We start from the raw sequence: 21307 nt of genomic DNA, 5'->3' as shown, positions 1-21307 counted from the left end.
CCGCAGCATGTGGGATCTTCCTGGACCAGGGCTCAAACCTGTGTCCCCTGCGTTGGCAGGTGGATTCCTAACTACTGCGCCACCAAGGAAGCCCTTATCTACTAATTCTTATTCTTTATCTGTATGGGAAATTGATATTGAAACTTTGAAGTCCGTGTAATGGTAGCATTGCCATTTTGCTATTCCTTTAATCTGCTTCTATTTGCCTAAGGAGAAATATGTCATGTCACTTAAAAGTAAGTATCAGAAACTGAAGAGTAATATAGTTGTGGATGAAATGTAAGAGATTTTATTTAGATAGTAAAAATTGAATTTTAATGGTATTTTATCTTTTACAGTTAAACGAAGGCATATGATATACTGAAATGCACACTTGTCAACAAAATACTTTATTACCAAAAATAATAAGGCAATGTGAGAGTATCAACCTATGAACAAATGTATAATTGACTATCATTTCATTTTTCAGAGCATGCTTCATACTCGAGCATATCTTTAATTTAACCATAAAACAGTCTTTAATAGTGAGTTGAAATATTTGATGAGTGGTAGTCTCAGATTCTATATTCACTTTTTTTGTGAATAAGGAAAAATAAACTATGTGCACTCTACCCTTTAAAGTTACGATTTACCCACTCTTATTCCACTTAGGGTGATAAAGAATTATTACATTTAGTTTTAAACTCTTCAAATTATGGTATCTTAAATATTTTGGTTAGTTCTTGGTAGCCAAACCCAACTGGAATAAGCTTTCAAAGTTTTTAGATGAGTTGGGATAAAATATATAGAAATCTTAAAATTGTATTTATTAGTCTTTGCGTGCTCTTTCATATTGAATTCTGCCTTTCATTTATAAGTTTAAACATTTTTAAATGTGCTACTTGCTCATTAGGCTATTAAACTTGTCAATATATTATGAGGTAAATCAGTGTTAAATACTAATAGAAATTGAGGTACACAGAGGTTAAATGACTTGTCAAGTCATATTTCATACGCCATTCCTTTTGAAGGGGTTATCTTGCTTAAATTTTTACTAACCGAATACAACTGTTTGTATGGGAATTGAAATCACATTTTCTTTGCACTCCGTGGAAGACTGAGCCCCTGAGATTGATAACTACACTAAATACTATCTCAGGAATTTCAGGAAGCAGAATGAGCCTGCAGGGTAATGGAGGTCTTTCATTCGCTTATTCCACAGAGAGATTCTGGAACTTGGCAGCTATATTCAATAACTAGTGTAACTGGGAGAACAGTTGGTGCGTGGGTTTGGACAGATTTTGCCTGCTTAGTGATCCAGGTCTTTCCATGGGGAATTTCACGTAGCATGAAACATGCTGCAAACTCTCTTTAGAGAAAATCTGGACAGGAGATGATAACACCCAAAACAATAACAGCAATATTTTTTTGCTTCTCATTGCCCTTGCAAACAAAGTGATTTCTTAACCCACTACTCAAGGAGGAGTAATTTTTGCAAACAGAGTATCAGATTTGGGGATTTATTTTGGTGACTGTGTGGTTTCGTTAAATTACATATTCAAGAAAAGTAATGTATAAAGCTGATTCCATTCACCTTTATAACATGAGCAAATTTTCCAGAATACACAATTAAAATTTTAAAATCTCAGATCTCCTTGAATATTGTATAACTGTATTGAAAGGCCACCTCTACCAATTTTACTTCTCTGAATCACAGTACTTTTCCAATATTTGTCCTCTGTCTTTATACAGGTTCTCAGAATTTACCTAGAACTACTTCCTCTTTCTATAATGTCTGAATATTTAGAATATCTAATAGAGTGTCAAGTATGCATTATCATATTTTGTCAGGATGTGCCACTAATATACATCCATCTGGTTTTATTTATTTTAAACTCTTTTATTTAAACTTCAAAGTTTTGATGAAATGAATTTTTGTCTCACCATCCTTGTAATATCTACATTCTGTAAAACAGATCTATTTAAAATATGTGCTGCAATCTATATAATATGAATTGATTTCAGCTGAGAAAGTAGTTTTGAAGACTGTTGGTTTTATATTATGCAAATTACTTTCTCTAGTAAAGTAGCATTTTCTGGAATTCAGAATATCCTGTAGTTACATTTACAATTTCTTCTTAACAAAATAACAGGACACGTAGTCTGACAAGCAAGAGAGTATTTCCACATAAAGTGAAACAATATATTTGAAACTAGAACAGTCTTAGAGAATCCAGATTATGTGGACTCCATATCTATAATCCCAGGAAGTACCAAATAGTCATTTGGTAAGATCATTAAAGGAAGGCTACTGCAAAAATATTCTTAAGATGTGAATTGACCTATAATTTTTATTTAAATGTATTCCTTACATCCACAAAAAAATGTTACTCATTTATTTGACCACTAAATAAGCTAATATTATTATTTTTTAATTGAAGTATAGTTGATGTACAGTATTATACAAGTTACAGGTATACAACATAGTGATTCACAAATTTTAAAGGTTGTATTCCATTAATAGTTACTACATAATACTGGCTATATTCCTGTGTTGTACAATACATCCTTGTTAGTGAGCTAATATTTAAATGTCTATTCTGTGTCAAGCACTCTGGTAGGTACTTGGGACCAAAAAGAGAGAATCTCTGCCCTTATGGAGCATGAGTCTTGTCAAGAAGACAGGTATTGATCAAATATTCATGCTTATTTAGGTAAAAGTAACTGTGATATCTGCTATAAAAGATAAGTATATTGTGCTATTAGAACAACTGAGAGGGACATTTTATTTTGTCAGGCAATTCAGAAAAGTATTCCCTAAGGAAGTTATTTTACAGCTGACATCTCAAGAACAGGCAGGAGTTAACCAGTTGAAAAGGGATGGAAAGACCTGTTATAATGAAAAATTTTAAAACCAGTAAATGTATTGCAAAATCTTTTCAACTACTGATTTTAAATATCATTACTAACCCTATAAGTCTATAGCTTGTGAAATTTAGAATTTACATTTCTCTGTTGGCTGCCTGCAGTGAGAGTATTTGGCTTATGTGTGGATGTGTTCACCAGTTGGGTGTGTATGGTAACAAACATGCTTCTTCCCCATGGTAAAATGAGTTTCTTTTTGGATAATTGCTCTCAGTAGTTACCACTGAGCCTCAACTATTTTCTATGTTGGCAAGTCCCCAGAAGGTTCCAAAAGAGGAAATGCATGTCCATCTTTAGCTCTTTGATTCTATGTGTGATATTTTAGTCACGAAATAATTTCCAGCTGGCAAGCTTGACATACATATTCAACAGCAGCTAAATATTGTTGCCGCATCTATTACATAAGCTGCAAAGAAACTCAGTCAAGAGATGCTCCAAAATTTATAAAAGTTTTAATACTCAAACATTTGGTATTTTTATCATAAAAATCTGAGTCTCATTTATGATTGATTTGATTGTTCACATTACAGCCCTTCCCTTCCCCAGATCCATATAGTTTGTTTATTTTCCAGGCTCCCATATGTTACATCTTCAGAGTTGGGCCATTTTCCCAAAAGTCAGGCCATGGAGGAAGTTGAGTGATAGGGAATCTTTTATGAGGAGAATCAGGCGAGTTGGAATTTAAGACCTACCAGAGGGAGGTCAGTCAGTCCAACTCTGTCCGGTTGTAAACAAGAACACTGGTAACAAGGAACATCAAACGATTGCTCAAGGTCACACAGGTGGTTAGGACACAGCTGAGGTGCGTAAACCACCTTCTCCAGAATCTGTCCAGTATAGTTTGTATTATACATTTATAGGATAATGATTAAAATCATCACTTGAAACCCATGAAATTAAAAATGGTTTTTGACTATGTTTAAGTATTGCTACAATTTGGGTACACAATGAAAGTAATTACTCCTATGTCCTTACATCTTTTATCTTATGTTCTTTGACTACCTAAAACTCAGAAATTTGTCTAGTTAGCAGGGGTGAGTGTGTTTATAAGTAGAAATAAGGTAAATAGATCCCAAGCAATCATCAGCTTAGCAAAGTATATGATGGGGCTTACATGTAAGGAAAGCCTATAGGCTTTCTCAGTAAAAAGAAGAAAAAGGGCCACATTTCTGGCCCAGACCAAGTGAGATTTTCAGGTCAAATTACTGAACCAGCAGCTATGATCCTACAGTAAATTCTAAGCCTCATAAAGTTTGTGATTAAATCCTTACAAATTCAATTGATTTTCCTATGAGTGTCTCCTAATGGCCCTGATTCTTCTACTAAAACATGGATGAAAAGGGGATCACAATATAAAGATGCCCATCTGCTGGCTTTTCTTCTAGTAGAAAGTGCTGTGTCTACAGAAGAGTTGTATTTTAAACCTTCAGTTCCCTTTTTTCCAAGGCTTTGTGCTCACCGATTATAAGCATGCACATTTTTAAAATGTGGATTTAAGCATGGCTCACCCCTCTACGCTAGTCAATGTGAGGCGTCCTCTTTCTGAGTGAATTCCTGGATTCATATACTCAGAATCTCCTCAATGCTAAAATGCTAAGTAGAATACATCTTAATGCATATACCCTTGCCTTAAAGGCACATGATCCACGTGGATCCACGGTTCATGTTTGTATTTAGGTACAATTTCTCTGCCTTTTGAACTGCTTTGATCTATGTATCTGTGACTTACAATTAACCTCTCTAGAGGGTTGGTGGTGGAGAAATATCTCTAGAATCCCAAAGTGAAATCAATAATTCATCCTTTTTCCAAAGCTGTTCTTCCTCTGCTGTACTTGACAGCGTCACTCTGAGCCCAGGAACCCCACTCACATCCTCAGATCAGACTAAGTGCTCCACTCTTCCTTACTCCTCTTCTGCAGGGTCAAAGCTCCAACAGTCTACTTTTAAGTGTCCTCCTCTTTTCTCCCTTCTTCTCAAACCCACTCACAACTTCACTAGTACAAGACAAGATCATCTTCCCTATGGATTCCTTCCTAGATGCGAAGCTTCTCAAATTGCCTCTCTCCTGCTGCATAAGGTCTGTCTAAAATTCTCTCTCCCTCTCTCCCCCTCTGTCTCTTCTTCCCTCCCTCTCCCCCTCTCTCATCCTCCCTCTCCCCCTCTCCCTCTCTTCTACATGGAATTGTTCTAAATATAAAATATGTTGGTAAGATTCCATTAATAACAATACTATGTCCAACGTCTTTGCATTGAATAGCTACTTAATTCTTCATGAATGCCATTTATGTGTAGGTATATTACTGTTCCCAAAGGAGAAGTCAGAAGCCAGTGCCTTTGCCAGTTTTCATTAGACTGGGTAATCTAAAGCTTCAATTAAAATATAAAATAGAAACAATAATTCTCTGCTTCACGATGCAAGAAAAACGGTTCCTTTGTTGGTAATTTTGAATTTATTTAACTTATGTTTTATTGTTCAATAATCATAACAGAAATAGATTTTTAAGTTAGCCATGATCCTTCTTCTCCATGTTCTACTGCTTCATATGCACACAGAATTTTGTATAACTGTAATAATAGCATAAATGCACTTCTGTATTTTTTCATGTTTTATGAATTTTGGCATATTGATAGAGTTTCAGAATCTTTTCAGTAGTTACATAATATTTCACCACATCCGTAAACCTCAGCTTTTTAACCAACTTTCTATTTTTGGATAATCAGGTTAATAGCATTCTTTAAATTACAATGAATAACGCTACAATGAAAATGTTCTTGTATTATGATTTTTCCTCATTTTGTTTACATCCTTGGGGCAAATTCCCAGTAGAATCATTGAATATCAACAGTATGATTAATACTGTGTATATTTCTTGAAATGTGTTACCAAATCATGTACTGAAGTTTTCACCAGTGTGCACTGTCACCAGGGGATGGCTATGCTTGTTTCAGCCCACCTTCAACAGAATAGAATATTGGAAAGACTTTAAGTTTGCTGTTTTAATAAAGTGGTACCTCGTTATGTGTTTATACTTTGAATTTCTTTCATAACTAAAGAATTGAACATTTTTTCATATGTTTGTTAACTAATTTTACTTGTTTTTTTTTAATTCATGTCCCTGCCCTTGAAATATTGGTCTTTAATTCAATGAATACTATTTTAATTTTTAATCTCTATGGCTTCTTTATACAATATAGCTTTTAATTTTTAAAACTATTGCTGCATATATTTTTTTCAGGATGAATTCCATTTAAATTGCATTATTTTTGTTATAAGGTTTTTTTTATATCATATGATCTATCTTTATGGTTTCTTTTAGTTTCAATGTTATCCAGCAAAATATGTTGTTAGTTTCTAATGTTATTTCTGTATGTATGTTAATTCTTTGATCCCTTTGGTTTTCATTTTAGTGTTAAAAATCCATTTTATAATAGAAATATGTCATGTTTTTGTGGTTATGGGAATAATTCAGTTGCACAGAGGAAAAATTTATGATGCAGAAGAGATAGTACATGATTGCAACAGCCAAGTCTTTGAGTGGGAGAAGTTGGCTATTATTCAGTACACACGTGGACTGCTTAGCTTTAGGTAGTAATAGAGGTAGTTCAGTCATAGTAGCAAGAGGAGAGGAAAAGTACATGGCTTTAGGAGGCAAAATGGTAAGTGTGGTAGTGGAATCTCAGTGATCTGCTAAGAGTGAAGAGAGGACAAGGGTTCTTGTATGTTTGTGGAAAGAGAAGAACAGGAATATAAAATAATACTCTCAGAGCATAGGGACCAAGTGCTTAGTGAACTGTGGAGATGGCTGTCCATATGGAGGGCCCTTTTGACATTTGTGGCCATTATTTTAGATAACAACAGCCAGCATGGTGATGTTTTTTCCAGTCCTGTTGAGACACTAGCATACAGGCACAGAAGAGATAAGGAATTGGTTTTACACAGGTTTGTCCTTGGCCAGGAGAGTATGACAGAGGGAGACGCCAAGTATTTGAGGGTATATGTAAAGAAAGAGATTACAGTCATGGACCGTAGACTCTCAGGTAGTTAAAGAGAAAGTAAAGTTATGAATGAGGTCATTTAGAGAGAAAATGTGGGTCTCAGTGGATATAAGAGGGAGTGAGGTAAAGTAGTAGTCAGAGAGCACGATGCCTTTCAAAGAGCAGAATGCTAAAAATTGAGATTTAGAGTGAGTACACTTGTTGGTACCGACATGATCTAAGGTCAGACCACAGAAAGGGATGGCTGTTGTGGGAGGGAGGACAAACCCAAGGGAGAGTGGAGCTCAGAGCTGAGAACCAAGACACTAACTAGGTCATCTACATAGTTATCAAGGTCACAAAAAATGAAGACAGTAGTGATTGCGAAGAGAAAAAAGCAGTGGGCTAAGAAATGTAAATCCAGTATTGATAGTAATTTCCAGTAAGGTTGTATCATTAAAGATTTCTGTTAATGGTTTTGAAAGTGTCTGCTTCTCCATATCTTGCCAATACCAGGTATTATCAATATGCTTAATTGTTATCAATCTCCTGGGTGAGATTATCTTGGGATTGGATTTTCCTTTTCTAACAAGTACAGTTGATCATCTTTTCCTGTCTAGTCATTTGTAGTTCCTTTTCCATTCATGAGTTTGACGATTTTTCTGCTGATGTGTTCACCTTTTATTAGCTACTTGAAAGAAATCTTCCTGGAATAGAGAAATTCCCTCTGAGATATAAACTGCCTTGCAAGTGCTTTCCAAATTTTTTTTATTAGTTATCTATTTTATACATATTAGTGTATATGTCAATCCCAATCTCCCAATTCATCCCACTACAACCCCCCCACCCCGACTTTCCCCCCTTGCTGTCCATATGTTTGTTCTCTGCATCTGTGTCTCTATTTCTGCCTTGCAAACTGCTTCATCTGTACCATTTTTCTAGATTCCACATGTATGCGTTAATATACGATATTCGGAAATTTGTTTTTCTCTCTCTGACTTCTTTGTATGACATTCTCTAGGTCCATCCACATCTCTACAAATGACCCAATTTCATTCCTTTTTATGGCTAAGTAATATTCCATTGTATATGTGTACCACATCTTTATCCATTCATCTGTCGATAAGCATTTAGGTAGCTTCCATGACCTGACTATTGTAAATAGTGCTGGAATGAACATTGGGGTGAATGTGTCTTTTTGAATTATGGTTTTCTCTGGGTATATGCCCATCAGTGGGATTGCTGGGTCATATGGTAGTTCTATTTTTAGTTTTTTAAGGAACCTCCATACTGTTCTCCATAGTGGCTGTATCAGTTTACATTCCCACCAACAGTGCAAGAGGGTTCCCTTTTCTCCATGCCCTCTCCAGCATTTGTTGTTGTAGATTTTCTAATCATGCAAATTCTAACTGATGTGAGGTGATACCTCATTGTAGTTTTGACTTGTATTTAATGTGCCTCTTGGCCATTTGTATGTCTTCGTTGGAGAAATGTCCATTTAGGTCTTCTGCCCATTTTTTGATTGGGTTGTTTTTTTAATATTAAGCTGCATGAGCTGTTTATATATTTTGGAGATTAATCCTTTGTCTGTTGATTCGTTTGCAAATATTTTCTCCCATTCTGAAGGTTGTCTTTTCGTCTTGTTTCTAGTTCCTATGCTGTACAAAAGCTTTTAAGTTTCATTAGGTCCCATTTGTTTATTTTTATTTTCATTTCTCTAGGAGGTGGGCCAAAAAAGATCTTGCTGTGATTTATGTCAAAGAGTTTTCTTCCTATGTTTTCCTCTAAGAGTTTTATAGTGTCTCGCCTTACACTTAGGTGTTTAATCAACTTTGAGTTTATTTTTGTGTATGGTATTAGGGAGTGTTCTAATTTCACTCTTTTACATGTAGATGTCCAGTTTTCGCAGCACCACATATTGAAGAGGCTGTCTTTTCTCTATTGTATATTCTTGCCTCCTTTCTCAAAGATAAGGTGACCATATGTGTGTGGGTTTATCTCTGGGCTTTCTATCCTGTTCCATTGATCTATATTTCTGTTTTTGTGCCAGTACCATACTGTCTTCATTACTGTAGCTTTGTAGTATAGTCTGGAATCCGAGGGAGCCTGATTCCTCCAGCTCTGTTTTTCTTTCTCAAGATTGCTTTTGCTATTTGGGCTCTTTTGTGTTTCCATACAAATTGTGAAATATTTTGTTCTAGTTCTGTGAAAAATGCCAGTGGTAGTTTGATAGGGATTGCATTGAATCTGTAGATTGCTTTGGGTAGTAGAGTCATTTTCACAATGTTGATTCTTCCAATCCAAGAACATGGTATATTTCTCCATCTGTTTGTATCATCTTTAATTTCTTTCATCAGTGTCTTATAGTTTTCTGCATACAGATCTTTTGTCTCCTTAGGTAGGTTTATTCCTAGGTATTTTATTCTTTTTGTTGCAATGGTAAATCGGAGTGTTTTCTTAACTTCTGTTTCAGATTTTTCATCATTGGTGTATAGGAATACAGGAGAGTTCTGTGCATTAATTTTGTATCCTGCTACTTTACCAAATTCAGTGATTAGCTCTAGTAGTTGTCTGTTAGCATCTTTAAGATTCTCTATGTATACTGTCATGTCATCTGCACACAGTGACAGTTTTACCTCTTCTTTTCCAATTTGTATTCCTTTTATTTCTTTTTCTTCTCTGATTGCTGTGGCTAGGACTTCCAAAACTATGTTGAATAATAGTGGTGAGAGTGGACATCCTTGTCTTGTTCCTGATCTTAGAGGAATGCTTTCAGTTTTTCACCATTGAGAATAATGTTTGCTGTGGGTTTGTGGTATATGGACTTTATTATTTTACATAGGTTCCCTCTATGCCCACTTTCTGGAGCGTTTTCATCATAAATGGGTGTTGAATTTTGTCAGAAGTCTTTTCTGCATCTATTGAGATGATCATATGGATTTATTCTTCAGTTTGTTAATATGGTTTATCACATTAGTTGATTTGTGTATACTGAAAAATCCTTGCATCCCTTGGATAAATCCCACTTGATCATGGTGTATGATCCTTTTAATGTTTGTTAGATACTGTTTGCTAGTATTTTGTTGAGGATTTTTGCATCTATATTTACCAGTGATAGTGGTCTGTAATTTTCCTTTTTTGTAGTATCTTTGTCTGGTTTTTGGTGTCTGGTGGCCTCATAGAATGAGTTTGGGAGTGTTCCTTCCTCTGCAATTTTTTGGAAAAATTTGAGAAGGATGGGTGTTAGCTCTTCTCTAAATGTTTGATAGAATTCACCTGTGAAGCCATCTGGTCCTGGACTTTTGTTTTTTGGAAGATTTTTAATCACAGTTTCAATTTCATTACTTGTGATTGATCTTTTCATATTTTCTGTTTCTTCCTGGTTCAGTCTTGGAAGGTTATACCTTTTTAAGAATTCCTCCATTTCTTCCAGGTTGTCCATTTCATTGGCATAGAGTTGCTTGTAATAGCCTCTTATGATGCTTTTTTCTGCAGTGTCCGTTGTAACTTCTCCTTTTTCATTCCTAATTTTATTGCTTTGAGTCCTCTGCCTCTTTTTCTTGATGAGTTTGGCTAAAGGTTTATCAATTTTGTTTATCTTCTCAAAAAAGCACCCTTTAACTTTACTGAGCTTTGCTATTGTTTTCTTTGTTTCTATTTCATTTATTTCTGCTCTGATATTTATGATTTCTTCTACCAACTTTGCATTTTATTTGTTCTTCTTTCTCTAGCTCCTTTAGGTGTAAGGTTAGATTGCTTATTTGAGATTTTTCTTGTTTCTTGTGGTAGGATTGTATTGCTATAAACTTCCCTCTTAGAACTGCTTTTGCTGCATCCCATAGGTTTTGGATCATCATGTTTTCATTGTCTTTTGTTTCTAGGTTTTTTTTGATTTCCTCTTTTATTTCTTCAGTGATCTCTTAGTTATTTAGTGACATATTGTTTAGCCTGTATGTGTTTATGTTTTTCACATTTTCTTTTCCCTTTAATTCTAATCTCATAGCGTTGTGGTCAGAAAAGATGCTTGATATGATTTCAATTTTCTTAAATTTACCGAGGCTTGATTTGTGACCCAAGATGTGATCTGTCGTGGAGACTGTTCTGTGTGCACTTGAGAGGAAACTTAATCTGCTGTTTTTGGTTGGAATGTCCTATAAATATCAATTAAATCTATCTGGCCTATTGTGTCATTTAAAGCTTGTGTTTCCTTAATTTTCTGTGTGGATGATCTGTCCATTGGTGTAAGTGAGGTGTTAACGTCCCCCACTATTATTGTGTTACTGTCGATTACCTCTTTTATAGCTGTTAGCAGTTGCCTTATGTATTGAGCTGCTCCTATGTTGGGTGCATATATATTTATAGTTATTGAATCTTCTTTATGGATTAATCCCTTGATCATTATGGAGTGTTCTTCCTTGTCTCTTGTAACGTTCTTTATTTTAAGGTCTATTTTATCTGATAATGAGTATTGCTACTCCAGCTTACTTTTGCTTTCCTTTTGCATGGAATATCTTTTTCCACCCCCTCACTTTCAGTCTGTATATGTCCATAGGTCTGAAGTGGGTCTCTTGTAGACAGCATATGTATGGGTCTTATTTTTGTATCCATTCAGTGAGCCTGTGTCTTTTGTTTGGAGCATTTAGTCCATTCACATTTAAGTAATTATCGTTATGTATGTTCCTGTTGCCATTTTCTTAATTGTTTTGGGTTTGTTTTTGTAGGTTCTTTTGTTCTTTTGTGCTTCCCATTTAGAGAAGTTCCTTGAGCATTTGTTGTAGAGCTGTTTTGGTGTGCTGAAATCTCTTAGTTTTGCTTGTCTGTAAAGCTTTTGACTTCTCCATTGAATCTGAATGAGATCCTTGCTGGGTAGAGTAATCTTGGTTGTAGATCCTTCCCTTTCATCACTTTAAGTATATCGTGCAACCTCCTTCTGGCTTGTAGAGTTTCTGCTGAGAAATCAGCTGTTAACTTATGGGAGTTCCCTTGTATGTTGTTGTTGCCTTTTGGCTTTTAATAATTTTACTTTGTCTTTAATTCTTGTCAGTTTGATTACTGTGTGTCTCGGCATGTTTCTCCTTGGGCTTATTGTGGCTGGGACTCTGCCCTTCCTTGACTTGGGTGGCTATTTACTTTCCCATGTTAGGGAAGTTTTTGACTATAATCTCTTCAAATATTTTATCAGGTCCTTTCTCTCTTCTCTTTCTGGGACCCCTATGATGCAAATGTTGGTTCGTTTTATGTTGTCCCAGAGGTCTCTTAGGGTGTCTTCATTTCTTTTCATTCTTTCTTCTTTATTCTGTTCTGTGCTAGTGATTTCCACCATTCTGTCTTCCAGGTCACTTATACGTTCTTCTGCCTCAGTTATTCTGCTATTGATTCCGTCTAGTGTATTTTCCATTTCAGTTATTCTATCGTTCATCTGTTTGCTTGTTGTTTAATTCTTCTAGGTCTTTGTTAAACATTTCTTGCATCTTCTTGATCTTTGCCTCCATTTTTTTTCCCAAGGTCCTGAATCATCTTCACTATCATTATTCTGAATTCTTTCTCTGGAAGGTTGCCTATGTCCACTTCATTTAGTTGTTTTTCTGGTGTTTTATATTGTCCCTTCATCTGGTACATAGTCCTCTGCCTTTCATTTTGTCTTTCTTTCTGTGAATGTGGTTTTCTTTCCACAGGCTGCAGGATTGTAGTTCTTTTTGCTTCTGCTCTCTGCCCTCTGGTGGATGAGGCTATCTCTGGACATTGAGAGGAGACTCCTGTGGGTCATGCCTTAGTGAAAGCAGCCAGGGGAAACAAAAGCCTATTCTGTGTTAGTGTTGGAGGGTCTGCTGCAGAGGCAGGTCCAATTATTTTATATTGATATTTTAGTGAAGTATTAATAAATCTTCCCATTCTTAAAAATAAACATTACAATTAGTATATATTTAGTAATCAATTAACTGTGTAGATAAAGCATCAGATTGATATATTTTTTATTTGGATTTAATTGATTCTTCTAAAGGACTAAAATGTATATGAGTTAAATATTTTTTAAACTTTATAGTGGCTGTAGTTAGTACAAGGAAAAAGACAGGTCTTAAGTTTAAAAGCCTTTTACTTGACTTCATTTGAACAGCTTAGTTTCTCAACAGCAACCCCACACATATATAGGCAGTACTGCTTCAGATAAATTTGTTGGATTTTTTTGGTAGAAAATGAGAGTTAAATTAATGTAACACTAAGAGAAATGCAACTTTATTCACTATTTTCCTGACTGATGAAAAGGTATTAAGAACTCACAAATGGAGTGCTTTTAAAGGATAAACAATTTCAGAGGTCTTCACACATTGATTTTTCTCTATATCTTAAAACTTCTATAATAACATGCTTCACTAAAATTTTCATTTATTGTCTAGCTCCAAGGATAATGGAAGCTGATTTGCTATATATACAGTAGAATTTTTTTTTAACTGCATCAAAGGCATATCCTAGCTCTGCTAAAGGGCCTGCACCACAGTCAATATAAAAGCACAAAAAGTCCCATCAGTTTAATAATAATAAAACCCCAAAAATGGAAAACTGAGGGTTCAGGGAAGAGGCCCCTGGGCCAGGGGCATGGGGAGCCCTGCTCATGGCACCAGGCCTGGCCACAGGGCTCCCCTGGTATTGCTGTTGCTACAAGGTTGGGGGTCAGCAATTGTCCTGTGGGAGCCATCGTTCACCTGGGTTGAGGACCCTTACTTCTTCTGGGGTGTGCTCAGCTTCTGCATGCCCCAGATCTTGCTCAGTGGGTTTGTAACAGTCAACCAGCAGCTCCTTGACCCTGGCAGCTCGGGTGTCATTCATCACTCTCCATGTCCAGGAGTTCATCCACATCAATTTCCAGCTCCAGGATCTCCTCTTCCTGGCAGTTGTAGAGGTGAGTGATCTGCTCCAGGATCCACTCCTCCAGGTTGAGGCACTTCCGTAGCTCCTTGCGGTTGTGCTTGACTGTGACCTTCTCTTGGCGCCTCACTGGTCCTTCATCGTCTGCGCCACCTGGGCCCTCGCCTGCAGCCCCAGCGTGGCTCTGAAAGTAGATGCGGGGTCCTGGGCCACCACTCCCTGGTCCAGGGGCCGGAGCCACCAATGCCGCACCCCCCCACAGGGCCAAGTATGTGTGTCAGGCTCCTCCTTGTGCTGCTGCCTCCAGGATGCCTGCCGGCTGGCTCCAGGCCCCTGGCTAGGGTTAGCTCATGAGCTCAGCTCCACAGGGCTCCTCATGGCTCCGCAGCAAGGGCAGCGGCGGCGGGCGTGCCTGGGGGCAGATGCAGCATGTGGCGTCCCCAGAGCTGGCCTGACCACACCCCGCCCCCTCCTCACCAATCCCTAGAATTTTTTCTGTATATTAAATTGATAATACTTACCTGGTAGCATCATTCAGTTTCATGCAGTATGTATTGATGCTATTGTTATCTGCTTTTGGAATAAGTCTGTGAGGTACTTCAGCTTGAAAGAAGCAATAAATGAACCAAAAAACAAATGATAACTAATGAGACAGTGAAGAGAACAGGGTAAATTCCCAGACTTCAAATGAACTGTACTATTTTGTGACTCCACTCATCCTCAGATTATCCTGTATATATATATTCGGTCACCAAGAATACATCATAAGATAATTATTTATATGTAGTGGTCTCCATAGTTATTTAGCCAATTCTTTTAGCCCTTGAATGATTAATTCCAATTCATTTATTCAAAGTTTTTTGAGCCCCTATTTTTTACAAACACTGATGTAAACACTAGGGTTAACATGATAAAAAAAAGGGGGGGGGAGTCTCCACATTATAGCTTGATTAGAGTAAGAGTTAATAAGAAAATACAAGGAATCATTAGTATGACTCCCGAGCTGAGTGAGAGGTCAGCATGGACTAATACTAGCAAGTGATAACTTCTTATATGTGTAATTGGAGTTTCCAAAGAAGTAGAGTCAGAGACAGTTGTTGAAATGGAAGATAGGTAAATAAAATCTAATATGTGGAAATAGAGTCCCTGGAGAAGGAAAAACAAAAGAAAGCAATAGAATTTATGTTTAAAACTGTAATAAAAGAAAATTTTATAGAAATAAAAGACTTCCAGGTACAAATTGACAAGGCTGACTTAATACTAGAAAATCAACTTGGAATTGTCAACTTTGAAACAGATCCTGGTAAATTTATTGGATCTTAAAGGTAACGGAGATATCTTCAGGGTCTCTAGTCATAAAGTGATTAGGATCTTTTTTTAAAAAGCCCCAGAAAACTCCCAAGCCCCTTCCACACTGTGAAGATAAAAGAAGTCACATTCTGCAAGACCGAAACGGCCTCCACCAGAACATGACCATGCTGGAGGCTTGACCTTGGACTTCCTAGATCTAGAACTGTGAGAAATACATGTTTGTTGCTTATAAGCCACCTAGTCTATGGCATTTGGTTATAGCAGCCCAAACAGACTAAGAGAAAAGGCTAGTTTATTATTGGGTAATCCACTAATATCATATAACATATTAATAGGCATAAGAAGAAAATGCAGATGATAGTCTCCATGGATGCTGAAGAATTATTTGACAAAATTCAATACATACAAACATTCAAGAACATAGAAATCAATGGATATTTCCCTTACCATATTTCATAAAAATAATTATATATTTTTATACATCCAAATATGTATGTGTATATATATTAAATATATATGAAATAGAGACATAATGCAAATTTGGCAAAATACTGACCATTGTTGAGTCTGAGTAAAGAATATATGGGAGTTCATTGTACTAGTCTTGCAACCTTTCTGTAATTTTTACATTATATCAAAATAAAATATTGTACAATTCACTATTTCTGAATAATAGAGATGAAAAATTGGCTAAACAATGTCATTTTCTGTGTCTAATCCTTTTTAACCAAGTTACTCTAATAGTCTTTTAATATGGTAGTTCTTGTTACAACTACAATTAATTGTTACAGTTACTGCCATTTATAAAGTATATTTCAGTGATGGCACATTTATACAGTGTTATCTCACTGAGTTTTCACAAAACAACCTGAAAGGGGGTAGAGTTACAGTCCCCTTTTACACAAGAGGAAACTGAGCCTTCTAGGAGTAAAATGGTTTGCCCAAGTTGACAGGGCAGTAAGTGATGGATTCAAGACAAAAATTCATGTCTCTGTCTCCCTTGCTGTCTCAAATCTTTCCTCCAGTGCATCCATCTAACCCCAAAGACATGAGTTTTTCTATACTTTTGCTTAAATGTGGGGATTATATCCTAGGCTTCTTTTGTATTCCCATAGCACAATATGTGGCTTGCACATCACAATCAATAATACTTGTTGAATTAAGTTAAATTACAATGTAGTATGAATAAATAAAAAGGGAAAGAGAAAAGAATAAGTCTGTGCTTAAATAGTTCCCTGCATATATTGATTCTCTTTGTCTTAATTTTCACATAAAAATTTGTTAGCTGACACAATGAAAAATGTAGGTAAATGAATATGAGCGATTGATTATATAAAGGTAGTATTGCAAATGTAAACAAAATATTTGACTAGTATTTTTAACTTTCAGGTGGGAATTTTATTGATGGTAAGTTCAATAAAGAAGGGGGAAAATACCAAGATGCTGTGTTTTTCATACCTGTCTGTTCTGAAAAGTGTTGGCCTAGATATAGTGCAGATGACATCATGTAATTTATATGTTCATAAATCCTCCAGTACATGAAGTACCTTCAATCAATGACCAATGCCTAAAGGATGAGGTATATTTTTACTGAGTACACATTTTATTGAACTATAACATGCATAGAGAAATTGTGCAAATAATAGGTGTCCAGCTGGATAGATTTATACACAGTGCTGTTAACAGAACCTCAGAAGTCCCCATCATGTTCCTTTCCAGTCACTACCTAATGCCTCTGATTAAATTACTCACTATTTTGACTTCTAACATGATATAATACTTTTGCCTGTTGTGGAGCTTCATTTACATCAAACCATAGAATACATTCTCTTTTGTGCTGGGATTCTTTCATTGAACATTGTTTTTTTGAGATATTACCCACATAGTCTGTTCATTCTCATTACAGTATTATGTTCCAGTGTACAAATACGCCACTATTTATTTATTCATTTTACTATTGAGGTATATTTGGGTAGTTTCCAATTTTAGACTATTAAAGTGGTGCTATGAATGTTCTTATTCACGTTTCAGCGGAGATATATGTACACATATCTGTCATGGATATATCCAAGGAGTGGACTTACTAAGTCATAGAGATGCATATGTTCAGTTTAGTAGATATTACAAACTAGTTTTCCAAAGTGATTATACCAGTTACCTGGCCCATCAACAGTGTATACAAGTTCCAATTGCTCCACATCTCCACCAACTTGCTATTGCCTGTCTTTTTCATTCTAGCCATTTTGATAGACGTGTAATGGTAATTAAAATTGTAGTTTAATTTCTGCTTTCCCGATGACTAAGAAAGTGAAATACTTCTTCATAAGGCTTTTGGCCATTTGGCTATTTCTTTTGTGAGCTACCTTTTCAATCTTTTGTCCATTTTTTTAATTGAGCTCTCTGACATTTTCTTAAAAATTTTAAGTTCTTTATATATTGTAGATATTAGCCTTTTGTTGGATATTTGTATTGCAAATATTTTCTCAGTCTATGACTTGCTTTTTTACTCTCTTAATAATGTCTTTATTGATGTATAGTTGATTTACAGTATTATATTAGTTTCAGGTATACAGCTTAGTGATTCAGTATTTTCACAGATTATACTTCATTAAAAGTTATTACAAGTTAATGGCTATAATTCCCTGTGCTATACAATATATCCTTGTTGCTTATCTATTTTATAGTAGGTTGTATCTCTTAATCGCATACATCTAATATGCCTCTCCCTCCTTCCCTCTTCCTTTGGGTAACCACTAGTTTGTTTTCTAAATTTGTGAGTCTTTTTCTGTTTTGCATATACATTCACTTGTATTATTTTTTTAGATTCCACGTGTATGTGACTTATTTTACTAAGCATAGTATTTTCTAGGTTCATCTATGTTGCTGCAAATAGCAGAATTCTATTCTTTTTATAGCTGAGAAATATTATATTGTATATATATACCACATCTTCTTTATCTGTTTGTCTGTTGATGGGCACTTGGGTTGCTTCTATGTCTTGGCTATTGTAAAAATGCTGCTAAGAACATGGGGTGCATGTATCTTTCTGAATTAGAGTTTTCATCTTCTCTGAATATATGCCCAGGAGTGGGATTGCTGGATCATATGGTAGTTCTAGTTTTAGTTTTTTGAGGAAGCTTCATACTGTTTTCCATAGTGGCTGCACTAATTTACATTCCCACCAACAATGTACAAGGGTTCCCTTTTCTCAACATCCTCACCGACATTTTTTATTTGTAGACTTTTTTCTTTTTTTTTTTTGCGGTATGTAGGCCTCTCACTGTTGTGGCCTCTCCCATTGTGGAGCACAGGCTCCGGACGCACAGGCTCAGCGGCCATGGCTCACGGACCTAGCCGCTCCGCGGCATGTGGGATCTTCCTGGACCGGGGCACGAACCCATGTCCCCTGCATCAGCAGGTGGACTCTCAACCACTGTGCCACCAGTGAAGCCCTGTAGACTTTTTGATGATAGCCATTCTGACAGATGAGACGTGGTACCTTGTTTTTATTTGCATTTCTATAATAATTAGCATAGTTGAGCAGCTTTTCATGTGCCTGTTGGCTATCTGTATGTCTCCTTTGAAAAATGTCTATTCAGGTCTTCTACCCATTTTTTGATTGTGTTGTCTAGTGTTTTTTTTTGTTGTTGTTTTGTTTTGATGTTGAGTTGTATGAGCTTTTTATATATCTTGTATATCAGCCCCTCGTTAGTCATATCATTAGCAAATATTTTCTCCCATTCAGTAGATTTTTTTCATTTTTGTCAGTGGTTCCCCTTGCTGTGCAAAAGCTTTAAGTTTACTTAGGTTCCATTTATGTATCTTTGCTTTTATCTTTTGCCTTAGAAGACAGAGCCAATAAAATATTGCTACGATTTATGTCAAAGTGTGTTCTGCCTATGTTCTCTTCTAGGAGCTTTATGGTTTCTCGTCTTCATTTTACAGAAATATTCTACTTATTTTCTTTATTTTTGTTTGTTTGCCTTTTGCTTGTTTTTATTTTTTAATTTTTAAATGCATTTTGAGTTTATTTTTCTTTATGGTGTGAGGAAATGTTCTAATCTCACTGTTTTACATGTAGTTGTCCAGTTTTCCCAGCACCACTTGTTAAAGAGACTGTCCTTTCTCCATAATATATTCTTGCCTCCTTTGTTTTAGATTAATTGACCATAGGTGTGTGGGCTTATTTCTGGGCTTTGTATCCTGTTCCACTGATCTGTGTATCTGTTTTTGTGCCAGTACCAGGCTGTTTAGATTACTGTAGTTTTGTGGTATCTTCTGAAGTCTCAAAGTGTGATACCTCCAGCTTTGTTCTTTTTTTCTCAAGATTGCTTTGGCTATTCTGAGTCTTTTGTGGTTTCATATGAATTTAGGATTATTTGTTCTAGTTCTGTGAAAAATGTCATGGTATTTTGATAGGGATTGTATTAAACCTGTAGATTGCTTTGGGTACTATGGCCTTTTTAACATGTCATTTAATGATTTCTTTTGAAAAATAGAGGTTCTAAGTTTAAACAGTGCAATTTATCAATAACCTCCTTTGTTAGTAGTACTGTTTCTGTCCTCTTTAATTAATCTTTGCCTACCCAAGATTATGAAAATAATCTCTTACGTTTTCTTCTAAAAGCTTTATTGTTTACCTTTCTATTTTAGATCTACAATCCATCTGAAACTCACTTTTTGTGTATCAACCCCCTTGATGAAGTCGTATGATGTAATAGAAAGATCTTTTATTCTCTAAGCTCAGACCGATCTGGAGAATATAACAGAAATATGTAGAAGTGTATGCCCAAGAATACACAAAGCATAGTTTTTAAAAACCATATTAAATAATGACATTAATTTTATTGGCATGGAAGACTGTTGAATGAAAGGAGTGGGTTATAGAACATAAAGCATTTATACAAATTGTATGCACACATATATTTTAGATACATAAATTCATACAGTGTTATCCTGAAGGGTACTCAGGCATAGTTTAACAACATATCTGTGAATCATGGGATTTATGGTAATTTATATTTTTCTTTGAACTTTTCTGTATTGTTTGAATATTTTTCAGTGAATATGTATCTTCATTTCTAGAATAAACATGAAAAATCATTCTTATTTAAATACAAGTACATAGGGGAGAAGAGTTATCCAGAGGTACCCATAATAACCTTTTGGATCTTTTCATTCAGTCAATTTTCTTGGCATAGATGGTGGCTGTTTTATCCTTTAATAAAAATTGTAATTCCTATTTAATTAGACTTCTGAATCTGGTACAAGTTTGGCCTGAGGGGGAGAGAGGCTAGAACAAAAGAACTCCTTGTGTCCAGTAAATAGATTTATTTCTGTAACGAAAAATGATTCATGATAAGATGTATCACTTTTATGGTTTATCTACATGCTTCATGAAAGAAGGAACCAATCCCTCCACATCTTTGCATGTTGATTAGTAGAGCCAGTTCAGCTGTATGTAGTTTGCCTTCATGCCAAAAACAAATCAGTATATAAAATTCTTCGGTCCACTGCAGATTTTCCTCTCACGACTCTGCAGATGTTGTTTTGTTATCCCATAGCCTCTAGGGAATGAGAGGATCACAGGTCAGTGTGCTTTAAATAATTTTATATACTTGCTTTTCTGTTTATAAGCCTAAAAGATTTTTTTCCTTTATTTTGTTTTTCAAACATTTTGGCAGATGTTTTATTATTTCTTTTTATTTATTATTTATTATTCATTAGTACCTAGACGTGAGTATCTCTTCACTAGTAGAGAATTTCTTAACTTCATACTTGCTTTCCTCTCTCTCCCACTAAAAGATTGTTCTCTTTAATTATGCATCTTATTATTGATTCTGTTCCATTTGTTTAACTTTTTTTTCTCCTTATGTTGGATCTCTCCTCTCTAGTTATAGAAGTCTCTCTGACTACTGTATCAATCATTTATTCTCTAATTTTCTTCTCTAAGAATTATCCCTGCATCCTAGAGGATTTTATTAAGCTAGGCTTTAAGTACTGATTTATTTTCCTAAATTGTCTATTTTGCTCTTTACTTTTTCTAGTTGTATTTTTTAAATAAGTTACTAGTTTTTGAAAATACAGGTACATGGTTAAAACAGTACAAAAAATATTCTGTGAAAAGTTTCTTTTTGTTACCTGACAAGTTAACCACTGTTTCCAGTTTCTTGTGTATTTCCAGAAATATTCTAAGCATACACATGTATGTATGCACGTATCTTTTTTCTTCTCTACATAAGTGGTAATATAT

The 21307-nt window shown here is 35.5% G+C and overlaps 1 protein-coding gene and 1 pseudogene across 2 annotated transcripts in view; one reads left to right on the top strand and one right to left on the bottom strand.

Annotated features, from left to right (window-relative positions):
• Nucleotides 1–21307, top strand: part of UNC13C (unc-13 homolog C) — a 739526-nt gene that overhangs the window by 592429 nt on the left and 125790 nt on the right. The window lies entirely within an intron of this gene.
• Nucleotides 13596–13996, bottom strand: LOC307181865 (protein phosphatase 1 regulatory subunit 14B-like; annotated as a pseudogene). Its single transcript has one exon. The product of its transcript is annotated as a protein phosphatase 1 regulatory subunit 14B-like (transcript).

The sequence above is a fragment of the Stenella coeruleoalba genome (genome assembly GCF_951394435.1).
Source record: "Stenella coeruleoalba genome assembly, chromosome: 2".
NCBI lineage: Eukaryota > Metazoa > Chordata > Mammalia > Artiodactyla > Delphinidae > Stenella > Stenella coeruleoalba.
The sequence above is the reverse complement of the archived record's forward strand: the minus strand, read 5'-3'. Positions and strand labels throughout refer to the sequence as shown.